This window comes from Gallinula chloropus (genome assembly GCF_964237585.1).
Source record: "Gallinula chloropus genome assembly, chromosome: 1".
Taxonomy (NCBI): Eukaryota; Metazoa; Chordata; class Aves; order Gruiformes; family Rallidae; genus Gallinula; species Gallinula chloropus.
In genome coordinates this window covers 52,448,400-52,464,334 of record NC_140085.1, presented here as the reverse complement: position 1 = coordinate 52,464,334, position 15,935 = coordinate 52,448,400, and the positions used below count along the sequence as shown (strand labels likewise).

Genomic DNA, 15,935 nt, shown 5'->3' with positions numbered 1-15,935 from the left:
ACACCAGCACTGGTCGGAACTTAGTTTTGTTTCCTGGAAATCTTGGTTACTTAATCAACTCTTTGATGTACACAGTGGCTCCCACAATACTGTATGACCAAAAATGAAGCTGACTAATTTGGATCCAACAGGCTGTAATTCCACTTTTGCTGGACGTCTCTGTCAGCAACCTGCTCCAACGGCCTTTTCTTGTGGGATCTGAGAAAACTCAGTCACTGAAGATGTTCCTGCTAAAATCGTCTTCTTGAAACATGTTAGAGTTTGGTACATTTAAACAATCAGGCAAACACCTGCCATATTGCAATCTGACTCCAAAAAAGTTACAGCTCTGTTGCTAGTGGATGTGAGTAATTTAAGTTATATTTTCTAAGAAGAAATATTTCCTTGATTAAACTTTATTTATTGTTTTATTTGCATATTTTTCTGTCCCCGTGTCCAAAATAATTTTTGCATATTTTCAAATATGAGACAGCACTCATACATTCAGAGTTTTATTTGAGTATGTCTTGCTGATGGCAGAAGGAAGCAAATTTTGGGTTATATTAGAAAAGAGATCCTAAGCAAGGTAGAGGAAGAGTCAGCTTTCCATAATGTGAAATGGTAGGATAGGCCACAAGTTATTAATGGAAGTCTAAGAAGAGAAAAAGTAGAAGAGTAAGTCCTAGGTATATGTTATTCAGGGCTTTATCTATTTCTTGACAAAGAAAGCTGCAGCTTTTATTTCCTTGACACCAAACATTTTTTAGGCACTACTAGCAGAAGTTTAATGGTAAGAGTTAATCAAAATGTTCCTTGTAGTGAGAAAGGAATAATGAGAGAAACAATGAACATTCACCTGAGTACAAACTTATCTGGAGAAATAATCACTTGGTCCAAAAGAACATACAGACTTTTGGGTAAAAATATAACAAGGGCATCCAGATGTTACCAAAGTGCCAGGAGGAGTCTCATGTGTATAACATAATTAATTTGAAAGTAGCAAGGCAAAAATGAATTCAAGGTCATGCAAACTGTGGCATGACTTCACAGGAATCTTTCCAGTTGACTCCTGTTTTCAGGTAGTTACAGAGATTTTAAGATTAGTCATTATTTGAGAAGTGTTTCCAAAGGAAAATTCTGTAAAAAAAACAGATTCCTTATTTTTCTTCCCACTTTCTGTAGAAGACCTTAGCTTGATAGTGTTACTTAATTATTCATATTTTAAGAAAGAGAAGTATTTCTTGTGATTAAAAGAACAGAAAAGGGAAAAGAGAAAAGGGAAAGCAAGTTGCAGCTAGGAGCCTATGCAGACAGAGCTGATAAGAAATCAGCTTCCAAATCCTGGAAGAAGAATTTTGAGTTCTCTAGATTTCTAACTAAAAACCTACAGGATGGGTCAAAACCTGATAATCTGCATCATCCCAAGATTCAGGGACTTCCCTCGAGTCTCACTTTAAAGCTTAACTCTCATGAAATCAGGAATAAATAAATAGAGTAAAACCTCCTTACTCTTATGTCATCCAAATGCTTATGTTGCATTAGATGATAGCACTACTAGTTAGAACGCTGCTGCAGCTCTATACATATGTGCAGAAGACAGTCTGGTAGGTTGCTTAGTAAAACTGGCTTTTAATTACTGACTTACTGGTATCAATTATTTCTTAACTTCTATTTGATAACAATGTTTATCTCTGGCAGGAAAAATCACCCTTTTTTTTTTGTTTAGTGTTTATACTGTTTATCATTTTACAGCTCTTCTATATGCAAACTGGCGTATATAAAGAAAGAAATCTGTGTAAGAAATGTAGCAAGATTGTGCATCTTTGTGCTGACCTATCTTTAAACATAACACAATAAAAGCCAACACATTTTTCCCCAAGAGCATATCATTTGGATATTTTAAGTCTCCATCATAATAAAATCTTGACTCATTTAACATGTTTCTCCCCCTCATTTGGTTAGTGCATTGGGTATCTGCAGCAGCCCACAGACATTTGTTTATGTATACTGTCTCTTGTCTTAGAGAGGGGACTTTGATCCCATCTATGTTTTCCCTGCCCCCTCCTGAGGCATGCAACCAGAAGGAAGATGTCTGTATGTCCTGAAAGACTCAGTGTATGTCATGACAGTGATCATTTTTGTAGGTTGTGCTAGTGGAAAACCACGGGGGGAGTGGAAGCAGCTCATGGGTCCCTGCTGATTCATGGTGGGAAAATGAAAATCATAGTACTGAAGTCAATGTGAATTTTGAAGTGAAAGACATTGCCATTAAGGATGAAAACAAATGAAAGACAACCTGAACGGGTGTAATGTTGCTCCTGTGGAGTAACGTGGCTGTATGGGGCAGGCAGAGGAAGACTGGAGTAGCCCCAATAGGTAGGTCTTCCCTCAGCCAGGAACGTAATATCCTCTGTTTTGCACTGTTCACTTCCCATTTCCCATCACTCTGTGCTGGCTGGGGGTTTACCTGTTACAGCACTTAGGGCATAGTACAGAAAAGAGCCAGAGTTGTAATGGAGCCTTATCTTTACTCTCTATTTTCTTGTTTTCACATGTGGCTTCTCCTGACCCTTGTTAACTCATGGAACGGTACACAAGACCCCAGGGCAACACAGAGTCAATAATAGCAAGAGTTTGTTGTTTTAGCAAATTTCCTTTTTTCTTTCTTTCTTTTTTTTTCTTCCAGAAAGAGGGACATTTTGGGCTGAGGTTCTGGCTTGTGGCAGCTGGGCCATAACAGGTAGCTGAGGTGTTATCCTGGCTGGCCAAAGGTCAAGGCCACGCTGGCCTGCTCTGCACCCTCTGCTCTGCTGAGCACAAAGGGAAACATCATGCTTGGTCAGAGCCAGGGGGCAAAGTCACTGACAGGGAAACTGCAGTCAGGATCCCCGTTCTCTACCTTTGATGGCTGCCTTGTTGGCTGCATTGGGTACAGGAAGTGTCAGAGCATGAGGAGAAGCAGCTGATGTTTCTAATTTTTGCATTCCTCATGCACATTTTTACTATTTCCAAGCGACCACCTCTATTCCAATTTCATTCCAAGCTGTGAGCAGCTTACACGTGCCCCTTGCTGACTGGCACCTTTTGCTACTATATTTACTCACGACAAGAAGCATCCCACAACAGATTGCTTCCATCTCCTAAGCTGTATCCAGGACCCAGAGTCCATTTTCTGCAGTGCTCCCAGTCCACCCCTCCTTCAGCTGTACCTTTGGCCTATGTGCCCCTCTGCACGTAGCCCTCTCCACAGGTGGAGCAAGAGGACATATTTTTACTCCTGCTATGTAGGAATTTGTATGACTTTGACATCTGCTGGTTCTGGTGGCCAGCAGGGTCCCCAAAAATTGCAGCTTGCATAAGGCAGGGGTGAGGGCAGGCCCAAAATGCACTAAGCTGTTGGGTCTGGCAGGAGGATTATCTAGCAGTTGTTCTTGGACAATTATATGCCTTCCAGAGAAGGTGTGATGCTGACTTGTGCCAATTATTGGGAAAGACTTTAACAAAAGGATCTGACTCTTCAAAAAGGCACGTAGGAGAAGTTTGCTAACAGGTTGTCCTCTGGCTTGTGTCAATGGTTGGGATTGGTTTTAGAGGGCACTGGCACATGTTAGATTGAAAAAATAATTCACAGGATGTTTCCTCAAGCCATCAAACCATTGCAACATCTGAAGGTCAGCAAACCCTCCAACCCAACGCACCACACATGCAGACTTCCTCATCAGGAATGGTTGGTACAAATCCTTCTATTGAGCATAGGGATTCCTTCAGTAATATTTTTGTAAGTGCTTCCACACAAACTTATGAAATAGCTAAAGATGAGCAACTTAAATCTGTCAAACTTGTTCAGAGATTGAGTTGCTGCACCTGATGTACCTCCTAAATTGTAAGTAGGCTTAAATTTTTAATTTTTTTTTGTTGATAGGGAGCTTGATTTCTGCAGCTAGTGCCTTAGTGAAACATGCTCAGGCTGATTTGGTTACTCCATGACACATCACTTCTTACAGCATCACAGAATAGTTGAGGTTGGAAGGGACCTCTGGAGATCATCTAGTCCAACCCCTCCTGCACACCAGCCCCTGCTGTGGAGACTCTCTGGACATCCCAGTCCAGTGTTTGACCACTTTCACAATGAAAAAAGGTTTTTGTGTGTTGAAATGTTGTGAGGATTTTTTCCTGTATTTCAATTAATGCCTCTTGTCTTGTCGCTGGGTATCACCGAGAAGAGTCAGCTCCATCCTCATTACTTCACCCCATCCATACACATTCATGAGATGTCCTTTACACCTCCTCCAGGCTGAACAGTTACAGCTCTTTCAGCCTCTCCTCACATATCAAATGCTTCACCCCCTTAAACGTCTTCATGGCTCTTCACTGAATTTACTCCAGTAAGTCCATGTCCTGCTTGCACTGGGGAGCCCAGAACTGGACCCAGCAGTCCAGATGTGTCTCATCAGGGCTGAGAGAGGGGAAGGAATCACCTCCCTTAACCAGTAGGCAATGCTTGTCCTAACACAGCCCAAGGGGCTGTTGACCTTTTTTACCATGAAGACACACTGCTGGGTCATGTTCAACTTCTTGTCTACCAGGATGCTCAGGGTCTTCTCCAACAAGCTTCCCGTCAGTCTTCCAGCCCCCAGCATCTACAGGAGTGTGTGTGTGTGTGGGGGGGGAGGGGGTGGGGGGGGGGTGTATTCCTCCCCAGGTGCAGGGTTTGGATTTCCTTTTGTTGAAGTTCATGAAAGCCCTGTTGGACTATTTCTCCAACCTGTCAAGGCCTCTCTGAATGGCAGCACAACCACCTGGTGTATTGACCACTCTTCCCAATTTGCATCATCTGCAAAGATGTGCGTGTTTTGTCCCATCATGAAGGCTACTAATGAAGATATATTGGTCCCAGCAGTGACCCCTAGGATATACCACAGATTACTGTTTCCAGCTGGGCTTCATGCTGCTGATACCAAACCTTTGAGATCAACAGTGCATCATCTGTGCATTTCTAATCTATTAAGATATTCCCTGAGTGTATTTTTCATGGAGGGTAAGTCTTTCTTGTTCTGAACTTTTATACTGCTTTCAGGGATCTAGGAATTCCTGGAGGCTGGTCTTACTAGTGAAGATTTAGGCAAAGAAGGCATCAAACATCTTGGCTTTCCTTATGTGTTTCATCACCCAGTCCCCTGCCCAATTCAGCAGCAAGTCCACTTTTTTCCTCATTTTTCTTTTGCTTCTGATGCACCTGCAGAAGCCTTTCTTGTTGGTCTTCATATTTCTCACCAGATGCAATGCCAGGTGGGCTTTGGCTTTAGTAACACCATCTCTGCATGCCCGCATGCTCTATATTTATTCTAGGTCACCTGATGCTGCTTCCACCACCAGTATGCTTTTTTTCTATGTTTGATTTTAGTTAGGAGCTCCTTGTTTGTCCGTGTGGGCTTTTTGATGCCTTTGCTTGACTTCCTGCTTTTCAGGATGAACTCTTCTTTAGCTTGGAGGAGGTGATTTTTGAATGCTTACCAACTCTTCTGGACTTCTCTCCTAGGCCATATTTCGTGAGATTCTTCCAAGCAAGTCCTCAACAGGCCAAAGTATGCTTTCCTGGTGCACGATTATGATCCTGCCTTTTGCCTTGTTCTGCCTCTTCAGATCTTAAACTTCACTAACCCATTGTCACTGCAGCCAAAGCTGCCCATGACCTTCATGCTCCAAAGCAGTTCTTTTTTATTTTAAATAATTAGATCCAGCAGAGCATGTCCTCTTTTCAGCCTCTCAATCACTTTTTATCAGATATTATCAGCTATCAGTTATTAACAATGCACTCCAGAAACTACCTGGATAGCTCATCCCTGCTGTGTTGTCCCTCCAGTGGATACTAGGGTGGTTAAAGTCCCTCATGATGACCACAGGCTACACACATGAGACTTGTTTGAAAAGACAGTTGTTTGAAGAAAGTCTCATCTACCTCTTTCTTTTCAGATAGTCTGTAAGAGATACCCAGCACAACATTGCCCTTGTCATCTACCTCTAAGCTCTCAGCTAGCTCAACATACATCCCAAGGCAGAGCTCCATGCATGCCTGCTGCTCTTGTCTACATGGCAATTTCCCTTCTTTGCTGACCTGGTTTGTCCTCCCTGAAGAGCCTACATTTAATATGAGCTATACCAATATGTCTCCATGACCCAAATGAGATCAGATCCCTCCAATTGCACACAGACCTCCCATTCCTTTTGTTGCCCTCACCATGCTACATTAGAGAGCAGCTATTTTTTTAGCAGGAGGTGAGTAAGCCATCTACAGGCAAAAAAATGGAGGCACCTTGAATTTTTAATCAATTTCTAAAACTCTGGACTAGGAAGTAGATTGCAAAAATACTGTTAAATTGTGATATCAAGTGGAGGGATCAAGAGTAGGTACAGGAAAACGGTGCTTTTTCACACCTCAGTTATAGCCTTGAAGTAATCGGAGGTCAGGTGTAAAGTCAGTCAAGGTCTCATTTAATTTTAGCACCTGGTGTTTGACGTTCCTGTTACAGAAATCATTACACTCCTGCCCACTTTTACTGGCAATCTCCAAGAGAAGAACTGTATCCAGTATATGTATAGGTCTTGCGCTTGAGGAAACGGGGAGTGGTATGTATTTACAGAACAGAGGTCTATTAAATTCAAGAAGCCTAAAGTATCTGGTAAATTGCAGTTAAATTCCTGGAATAAATTGACAATATTCCAAGCAAGACTTTATCAGCTTCTTCGCAATACAGTCCATTTTACTGGCAAGCTGTTCAAAGGTTCCTGTTGCAACTCATATTTAGGAGAGTTACGTAAAACTTGATGCAGGAATGAGTGGCAAAGGTTTTATTTATTTCGTATTATTATCTGTTGACTTTTAAAGACCTAAGTAACAAGACAGGTTAAGCAAGAAGTCAATGATTAAACTGATAAAATGTGTATTGACTATGCTTGTTTTAAAAGAGATTTAGAAAGTATGAAGTATCAAAAATATTGTTTTTCTGAGTTGTAATCAAGTGGAAGTACTAAGGTTTTCAGATTCAGTTATATTTTTCTGTCCTACGGCTTATTTCCAATCTCTTATATTTATTAATTAACGTCTTTCTCAGGAACTTTATTTTTTATAATCTTTCCTGTCAGGAGAAAGGTGTATGTTTGGTAAATCTAGTATTTAGATAAACTTTACAACATAACTGGGTTATATTTTGTCAAATTTTCCTACAAGATTTAAGAACTTATGTTTCTTCAAGCAAACATTTTCTTAAATGCAGAGGCTATCACACTATAGCAGTGACATTGAGATCTTGCATAGTTCAAGGTTACAGTTCATCACCTACTTGAATACCAGGTCCACGACTGGGAAAAAATAGCACTTCACTCACATTTTCTAATTCTGACTTCTCTTTCTTGGACTAAATTGAAAGTGGTAAGAGCTAAGTATATCCTTCCTTGGCCCCCTCTGGAATGAATTGGATCTGCAGGGAAAAAAAAAAAGAATGCCATTCCAGGGTTTATGAATATTTCCAGGTTGGTATCATATATCCAGGAGAAAAGTATTTTCTGTTTTTTTAAAAACTGATGTTGCTACGTGCTTTTCTTTTTTACTCTATCAATCTTTCATTTGATTCATGTGACAGGGTATTTGTATGTTGGCTGCATATTAAGATGACACAATCTGAAATACAGAATCATCTGTTACGACTACTTTTCACACAGACAGGAAAGAATGCCTTCTGCTGTGTTTACATGAGGATAACTTTCTGCCATCATGAGTTACCTGTGGGAAGTCATCAGTTTAATAACGTTAGAACAGCATCAGCTGTATCTAATAATCGTACTGTTACTCTGGTGTTTGGTAACTTGATTCTCTCATCAACCTCTACCACTGTGTTTATCATCATCAGATGCTACAGGAGAGAGACTACTGGAAAAAGAATAGGGCATGGGTTTTGTTTCTCAGCTTAGTGACATAAATTTATTTGTTAATCACATGTACAGATTGTTTCCTTACAACACTTACACACAGACACACACATGCTTCAGCAAAAAAGAAATAAAAATTCATGAATACATGTGTAAGTCTGCTGCAAGTAACTCAGCTGTAGTCCACACAATAACCAGAAGAGCGACTCCCCACTTACTGATCACTGGTGCTGCCTTGCTTTGATTTTTCACTCAAATTTAAGAGATCAGAAACCGGAATTTCATCTCCACACTACATGGGGGCTGGTTCGTGTGAGCTGGAGATGTTTTTGCTAAGTAGTTCTAGACATCAAAGTGGTTGGTAGGTGAGCTCCTGATTCCTGCTGGAGCCCATTTCTCTGCTAGTTCCTGACAGGTAAGAGTAAACCCCAGGGCTGGTTGTCCAGCCTTTGCTCTGAATAACTTCCTAGGTGGTATTTCTGAAACAGTAACACTTTCCTTCCCCCATTTTCCATAGTGGTAATCAGTTTCCAAGCCCAAGAAATACAAATATGGCTAGAATGAGCAAGTGGTCCTGCAGATTTTGACAACTTATTCCAGTCGGGTTAGCATCTGAGAAAGGGCTGTCTTCTGTATGAGCATGGCATTCCTGGTGCACAACTCCACTGCTCAGTGGAAATACCAGTTTTGGAGTAAGCCTTGTAAATTCAGAGCATTGTATCCACTATCCCTCACTAACTTGATGCAATTTTGAGGAAACCTTCAGGGAAAGAACAGAACTCTCTTGTTTGGCTCCATATTTATGAAGAGCCAGTGCAGAGGGAGGAACAATGATTTATGCTACTGAGTAGGTGGACTGCCATGTTTTGAACTGATTTTTGCCCTTTTCCACATAAAATGTCTCATCCTACACACCTGCTTAGAGAAGTAGTTAAAGCCTAAAATTCATTCATTTGTAAGACTCCCTTTCTTGTGAAGGTTTGGTAATAGGTGTCACTAAAACAAAAAAGAGAACTAGACAAATTTCCCATAAGTGTAACCTACTCTATCACTGTTCTGTAGATAACCTGTTTTTGTTATACCATTTCTGTTGTGGAAGGAGATGGGAACATGAAATGTATCTACCAAGGGAGATTTGAGATAAATGGGGGATCTGCCAATGCAAATGATTTGTATTTTGGGATGCAACCCAATTTTGGAGAAAGAGGGTATTCAGATTAGGTTTTGATAAATGAAGGTCTTCTTCAGACTGAGGCCAAGTTAATACTTCTATGAGAACCTCTGCATTTCCTATTTTTTTTATTTAAATCTAATAAACTTTATATTGCATTTCATTTCTTTCTTCCTAAAAGGGAACTATCTTGTTTCCAGAATGCAATGATGTAAAGTGAAGATTAGGAAAGAAAATCAGTTAAATACTTTAATTTTCCCAACAGCTATTAAACATCCCCTTAACTTCTCCTTCAACCACCCCACTTTTCTTGGGCCTCCAGATCTCTTTCTCCCCTCAGTACCAACTAGGTGGAAACCAACAGGAAGATCTGACTGACCTGGGCCCTAGTACATGGAACAAGGATCCTCTTCCCAATTCTGTGGTCTCCCTCACTCTCTTCCATTTCACTTGTGTTTCTTAGACCTCACTAGGTGGGCACTGCCTGCTCACTTGCTTGTTATTGCTAATCATGGCAGTAAGTACCTCATGCTTTTTTTGCACCCCCATCACTAAGGAGAGATTATCCTGGGAGAGCCTTGATGATTTCAGGGCTCTGTGCTGTAATGTGCCTAGAAGCTGTGCACCACTTATCCCACCATCTTCCACAATGAGGTGGGATAACTCCTCCAACACAGGCTCCACCAACGTGGTCATGTCTGACTTTGTTGAATTTAAGGTGAAGACAATTGAAAGATAATATGACATGTTTTCTAACTTTTCTGAGTTTTGCAATATCTCATCTACGTCCAGGACCCAATGTTACCTAATTTCCAGCCTCCTTTCCTTAGCTGGGTGGAGTCACAAATATTCTTCAGCTGAACTTGTGACATTAACTTTAATATCTCAGTCTTTCCACTGCAAGTTGGACATTAAAGGTCTTGTCCTGCTGCTGTTTCTCTTGCCTGCCACAAGTGACCGTAACTATGTTCACCATTTGTCCACATTCTTGTAGGGACCAAGGAACAGCCAACAAAAGCTTCAGAGCTGCTCTCCATTAGGGTCATGAGGACACTAATAAGTTTTAATAACCCTGATCAGCCTTACCTGGGGCCTCCCACACACCCTCCCCATGGGCTCAGGATGCTATTTAAGCTCAGGCCTGGGCCTCTAGCCCTAGCCTGTAATAAGCTGGAGGTGTTCCTGGTGCTGTCTCCTCATGTCCTGGCTCACTGGTAGATTTTTTTCCTGAGGAGCCTGCAAGAGTAAGCTGTAGCCTACACTATCTCAACTCCTGTCTCTGCTCTGTCTGCTGTGTGGACCTCAGGCTGATCATGCCAGCGGTGTGTCTCCAGTCCTGCATCTGGCCCTATCTCTTCCTACTACCATTGGCTGACCCCTGGATAGTCCCTGGCCCTGGTTCACAACGCTACCTTCTCAGGGCCTGTTGCTATCAGCTTCCTGGCCTCACTCAGGTACTGTGAAACTATGTCCTGTTAAGTGGGGCTACCCTCAGCTCCTAGCTTATTCTCCTCCTGGAGCAGTCCTGCTCCTCCATGATGTACAACTGTCACCCTTGCAGAAGAAAGGCAGTTTCTTCCAAAATGGGTCCTGTGTGACTCCTTATAGCCAAATCTGGTGTTCTTCCCTCCTGGATATACATGCAGATATAATGAGCTTTCCATCACCTGTTGAGTGTGTGATGTTCCCTGGATGGTCGTGGACCTCTTGGGAAAGGATGGGGTAGTTCTGCTGGGCTTTGATCTGGGTTGATGTGTGGGGTCTGATGCCTGCTCTGCAGCTCTCCCTCTCAGTAAGAAATTAGTCCTCTTCCTGCAATGCTTCAGAGCACGGCAGAGCCTCCTCTAGAACAATTAAGTTTGGAACGGAGTTTAAAAGGCTGGTGGTGACTCTGGGTTGCCAAATAGCATGAGCAGAGGCTCCTATTGCACCTCCAATGGCTTACACAGTCTATCCATATGATGGATTGACTGCATTTCCTCTCCCATCCTGAAATATATGGCTTATTGTTAACTCCTGAACTAATCCCATTAAGCACTTTTTTCTTTTTTTTCCTTGACACACAGTACAAGAAATGAGCAGAGGTTTAAAAGTTTGCAGAACTGACTTAGTGTGAATATTTTAGCAATTCAAAACCCCATCTAAAAATACCCATGTTTATTTTTTAATAATAGTTCACTCGTCACCTTTGACATTTAGTTGAAAAGAACTACTTATTAATGAAAGGACAGTGCATTCATTTACTGTAATAGATCAACATTTCATAATAATTTTATCTCTCCAAATATTTACATAAATGAAGGCTAACCCTTATTGAACTCAATCACTCTCGTACTGTATTAGATCAAAACGTCAAGAGGGAAAAAAGAAGAAAGAATAGAATATATTTTTACTCCCAGGCCTCTAGGATAACTTCTTATCAGCTATTACTGTACTGACATATTTAATTTAAAGCTGTGATTCCTCTAGGAACTTTTAAACTTGTAACCCCTAGCAAGAAGAGGGGAAGAAGAAAAAAAAGACCTTGTAATATCAGTGCCTTAATTAAAATTGAAAATAATGAAAAATAATCTAATGTGGAATAACCAGAATTTATTCATAGAAAAGCACGCTCTGAAGTTCATAGAGGTCAGCTAGAGGGAGGTAGACCAAGTTCCCCACACTGAAGTTTAGAATCTGATGCTGTAGCTGATTCCAAATAGGCTCACCTCTCCCCTTGCACCCAGGCAGCTGTAAGATGTATCTTGTTAAAAACAATAATGCTCTTGCTTGAGCATGTTGGCTAACTATTAACTGCTTGCCAGCAGGGAGGAATTCCTCCTCTTAGATCAGATTGTTCTATGGTCATTTTAGCCATCATGACACTCCACTTTAAATATGTAAGTGATAAAGACAGAATGTTGGATTTCATCAGGGCAAAACATAAGATTGGTGAACAAATTTTGCCCCGTTCAGAAAGCAAATGATTAGAGAGCAAGTTAAAATGAAGAGGCTCTGATTAGTTTAGTAAGTCTTTCTTTAATCTTAGAAGTGTAGTTATTCCTCCCCTTTAGAAATGAAGGAGAAAAAAAAAAGATTAGCAGTTACTAGAGATAACTCACTGAAACTTTGCACCCCATTCCTTTCCTATTTTTTAGCCTGTACAGAAGCAGCCTTATCTATTAAGATTGCTCAATTATCTTCATATAATAAAATTTATTGTAAGCTGGTGATTATTTTGGCCATCCTTCAAGAAGTGAAAGGCTTCCTTTATTCATTAGAGTGGTACATAACGGTATTTCTGACAGGGCCTAAGAGGATGAAATGGCCGGTCTGAGGAGACAGTCCATGACCCAAAGTGGTGTAGATGATGTGTGTCCTCTGTGCAGCAATAATAAATAAGGGGTGTTGCAGGGATGAAAGAAAAGCTGCAGGTGACTCTGCTGTTTAGTGGCAACTGTTTATAATCAACTACTTTCTGAGCTGTAACTGATGCTTTGCGCTGAGACAGAGTTTGGTTCAGACGAGCCCTTGGCTGTCTGCAGTACCATTCGTGCTGGTAGCTCTCAGCACAGGGGAAAGAGCTCCTTGGGCAAGAAACACATCCCTCAGTCTACCAGACAAACACAGACCCAAGGTTTCTTGCTAGTTGTGACTGTTTTTTTGTCTGTACAAAGCTCATGTAGCTCCAAGCAACTGGCTGTGAGTCGGCAGAAAGTTACACAGCTATTGGCGGGATTCTCTATGCAAAAAGGAGAAGGTACCAGCCATGTAGGGGTGTATTATTTTCATATTTTTAATGTGTTGTGATGCATTCACAGAGGTGTGAAGAGAAAATGTTTGAAGATGAGTGCCCAACCTACCTTGCCCCCACCATCTCCTTCTGTTTAGACTTTTTCCATCAGCACTTTTTGGTGAGAAACTACTTTGTTGGCAGGATTTGTCTTGCTTTTTCATATCTGAGGCAATGGAGCTATCTCATCAGAGCAAGTGAATTATTTCAGTGGAGAAAAGGCAGAGTAGCAGGAGGAGGAGCAAACATTAACTGTGACAAAAACCTCCAATTCTTTCACGGAGCTTATGAAGTGGTATTTTTCAGGAAGATTGCTTTCCAGCCCTGAATGTGTATTTTTATATATATATATATCTCCCTATTTTTGTATCTGAACATGTATTTCCACTGATAATGGCATGGATGTATTTTAGAACATGCTATTTTTCAGTTACAGAAATAATCTTAGTATGGTCTAGAGAAATTCTAGGATGTCAATTTTCTGGAATTAAAAAAAAATACCATCCAATGCTATCTTTAAAAAGATATTCTACTTTTAAGTAACTGGAGTTGAATGTTTTCCTTTCCTCCTCTCTCCCTTGATGCTGTGCATACAGTCTCTTCTAACACTACAGAAGTTACATTTGATTTGCTCTAATTCCTTTCTGTTCAGTTTTCATTTGCACATCAGTCACAATAACATATGAACACTTGGCTTGAAATAGTAATGCTACATGTTGTTGCTGCAGGCAACATCTCTTTTGATCATGAGGATTCTTTCTTTGCTTTTTCCAGTAATGTCTTGAAAGTATTGATTAGTGGGCAAAGCACCACATTGCCACTTGCCTATTTATTGTTGTAAGGAAAGGAAAAACATTTTAATGCAACAAATTTGTTAGTGAATAGTGGTGTTAAATTCGGTTTCCTTTGTCATGAGCTTTTTGCTGTCTGACAACCAGCATCCACACAGAGGAAAATGCTTTTTTGGGGATCAACCTTTATCGAAGTCTAGTCTCTAAGGACTTCTAAATAGCAATTGCTCTGTGCTACCAACTATCTAGGACCAATGCTGCAGGAGGCTGAAAGATGAAAAAGAGATTTAAGGTCCTCAGAATTAGCTGAGAGTTGGAAATCTCCATGTAACATAATATGACATTTGATGGACTTCTTGGCCCAGCCTCCACTTCCTCACCTGGTAAGGGACAAATCCCACCATTGGCCTCAGGGTGGCCAAAGAGAAAGGGGATTTTTTGGCATGTGTTTCCTAGGCACACTGGAGTGGACATTTACTGGAAAGTGTCAGCTGGGATGTTGGCACGTTTGGTGTTGCAGAAGCCACCTGTCTCATGTGAGTAGGGTTTTTTGGGAGATCTCTGTTATTTGAAAGTACTTTGTCAATTTTGCTAAACATGAATTTGTAAGCCAGAAATCTCATTTACAGTAATGACACCTTTCAGTGAAAGGAAAATGAGAAATGAGGACTGAGAGCACCTTAGTCTTAAATGAACTTAGCATACGGCCAGTGCTGGCTGGCATGAACTCTAGGCATAAATTCCTGAAAACAGTACCCTGTTGGAAGTGCTAGTGACCTGTGACAGCCTTATGGCATCATTCTCCCATTGATCTCTTCAGAAACCAGTCATACCATGTATATTTGGCCAGCTACCAGGTGAATTTACAAGGGACACTTTATTACACTTTAAAGAGAAGGATAGAGAGTTTCCTTGATATAAGTTTGAGGGAGAATATACCTTTTAAAATTATTTTTTTCTCTTAAACTGGGGGAAAGAAAGAGACTTTTACTTTAGGCACTTTCAGGGCTACCAGCCATCACCTTTCTCCCAGAGAGGACTGTATTTGCTGCCCAATGCCTCTCCTTTCTGGAGTAGGAGGTACAGTTCGTGTCCCCATGTATTCACTCTTGATCAGACAGTGCAAATATGTAGAGAAGGACAGAGAGTATGTACCAGGTGGCAGACAGTAACTCACTGACCATGAGCGATGCTGCTAGCTGTCCCCTCCGGCTGAAATTTGCCTCAATACCACTGCCAGATTAACTCATCCCCACTGGATATGTTTAGCAATGCAAACCACTGAATTATTACTGCTGTTTAGGTGGGATGTTGAAACAGCACAGCCTGGATTTGCTTCATTTAAACTTCCTCTACTAGGTGAGCGAGGATGTAGTTTAAGGTCCCCTTTCTGACAGTGACAAGAGATCAGCATTTTCAGGTGTGGTGCAGCCCACCCAGGATGTGATTCACCATCCACAGGTACCAATTTCTTGCCTTTGTGCACAAAAGGTGCACAAGTCCCATAAGTTTAAAGTAAAGGGCCTCAGTTTGATGCCTAAACGTTTATGAGATGAGCTCAAATCAAAATGATGTGGTTTCTTAGAGTGACAGATTCAGAAAGCAACATTTAAGGCCCCCAAATCCCTGTGATACCGTAGTTTATAGCCCAGTCTGCTTTGTCAGTAATCAGTGTAATGCTCAGTTACCCTAAAAAAGGGTAAAGAATAACAGAAATACTTAGAAGTCAAGTGTATGTCTTGTAATGACACCTGGGCTCTTTGGGTGGGAAAGACAAGGAGGCTGAGAGTGTCAGAAAAATGTACACATGCAAGAAAAGCATTTTCATCAGCAACGGGATACTTTCACCCTACTTTGAGTCAACTTCCCCTCTGCACCCAGCCGGAGTATTAATGAGCATCTTGAGTTTCTCTGCTGACGGACAATGTTTTAATGCAGCCTGAGCACGGAGAGTTTCGCAAAGAAAGAATTGTTAATGAGTAATCCTTGTCCATTAGGGCACTGAGCCAATGAGCCCAAGCTTTGATTCACTGTGTTATCAGTAGAGGCTTCTGCTAAACCTAGAGGAAAAAAAACCCCACCAAAAACCAAAACTCAAAACAAAAATGTTCCTGTGTGAGAATCGTTAGGATACTGAACTGAGCACAGAACTGTCTTACATCCTGCCATCCGCAGTCTTCCAGAAAAGGACAGTAAGTAACAATTCCTTAAACTGATAGCTCTTGCTGTTGTGTGGTATAAAAGCAATTTTATCATTTGAATTATTTAGCGGATGTTAATGGATTTTTGTCCTGGG

General features: G+C 41.1%; 1 protein-coding gene across 2 annotated transcripts in view; it reads left to right on the top strand.

Annotated features, from left to right (window-relative positions):
* The first annotated feature begins 15,807 nt into the window (after positions 1–15,807).
* The window catches only part of NR1H4 (nuclear receptor subfamily 1 group H member 4), a 37,796-nt gene continuing 37,668 nt past the window's right edge, over positions 15,808–15,935 (top strand). For both annotated transcript variants that reach the window (XM_084271948.1, XM_084271947.1), the window contains exon 1: positions 15,808–15,831. The gene's annotated coding sequence lies outside the window, so the exon portion shown is untranslated. The remainder of the gene's footprint in view (positions 15,832–15,935) is intronic.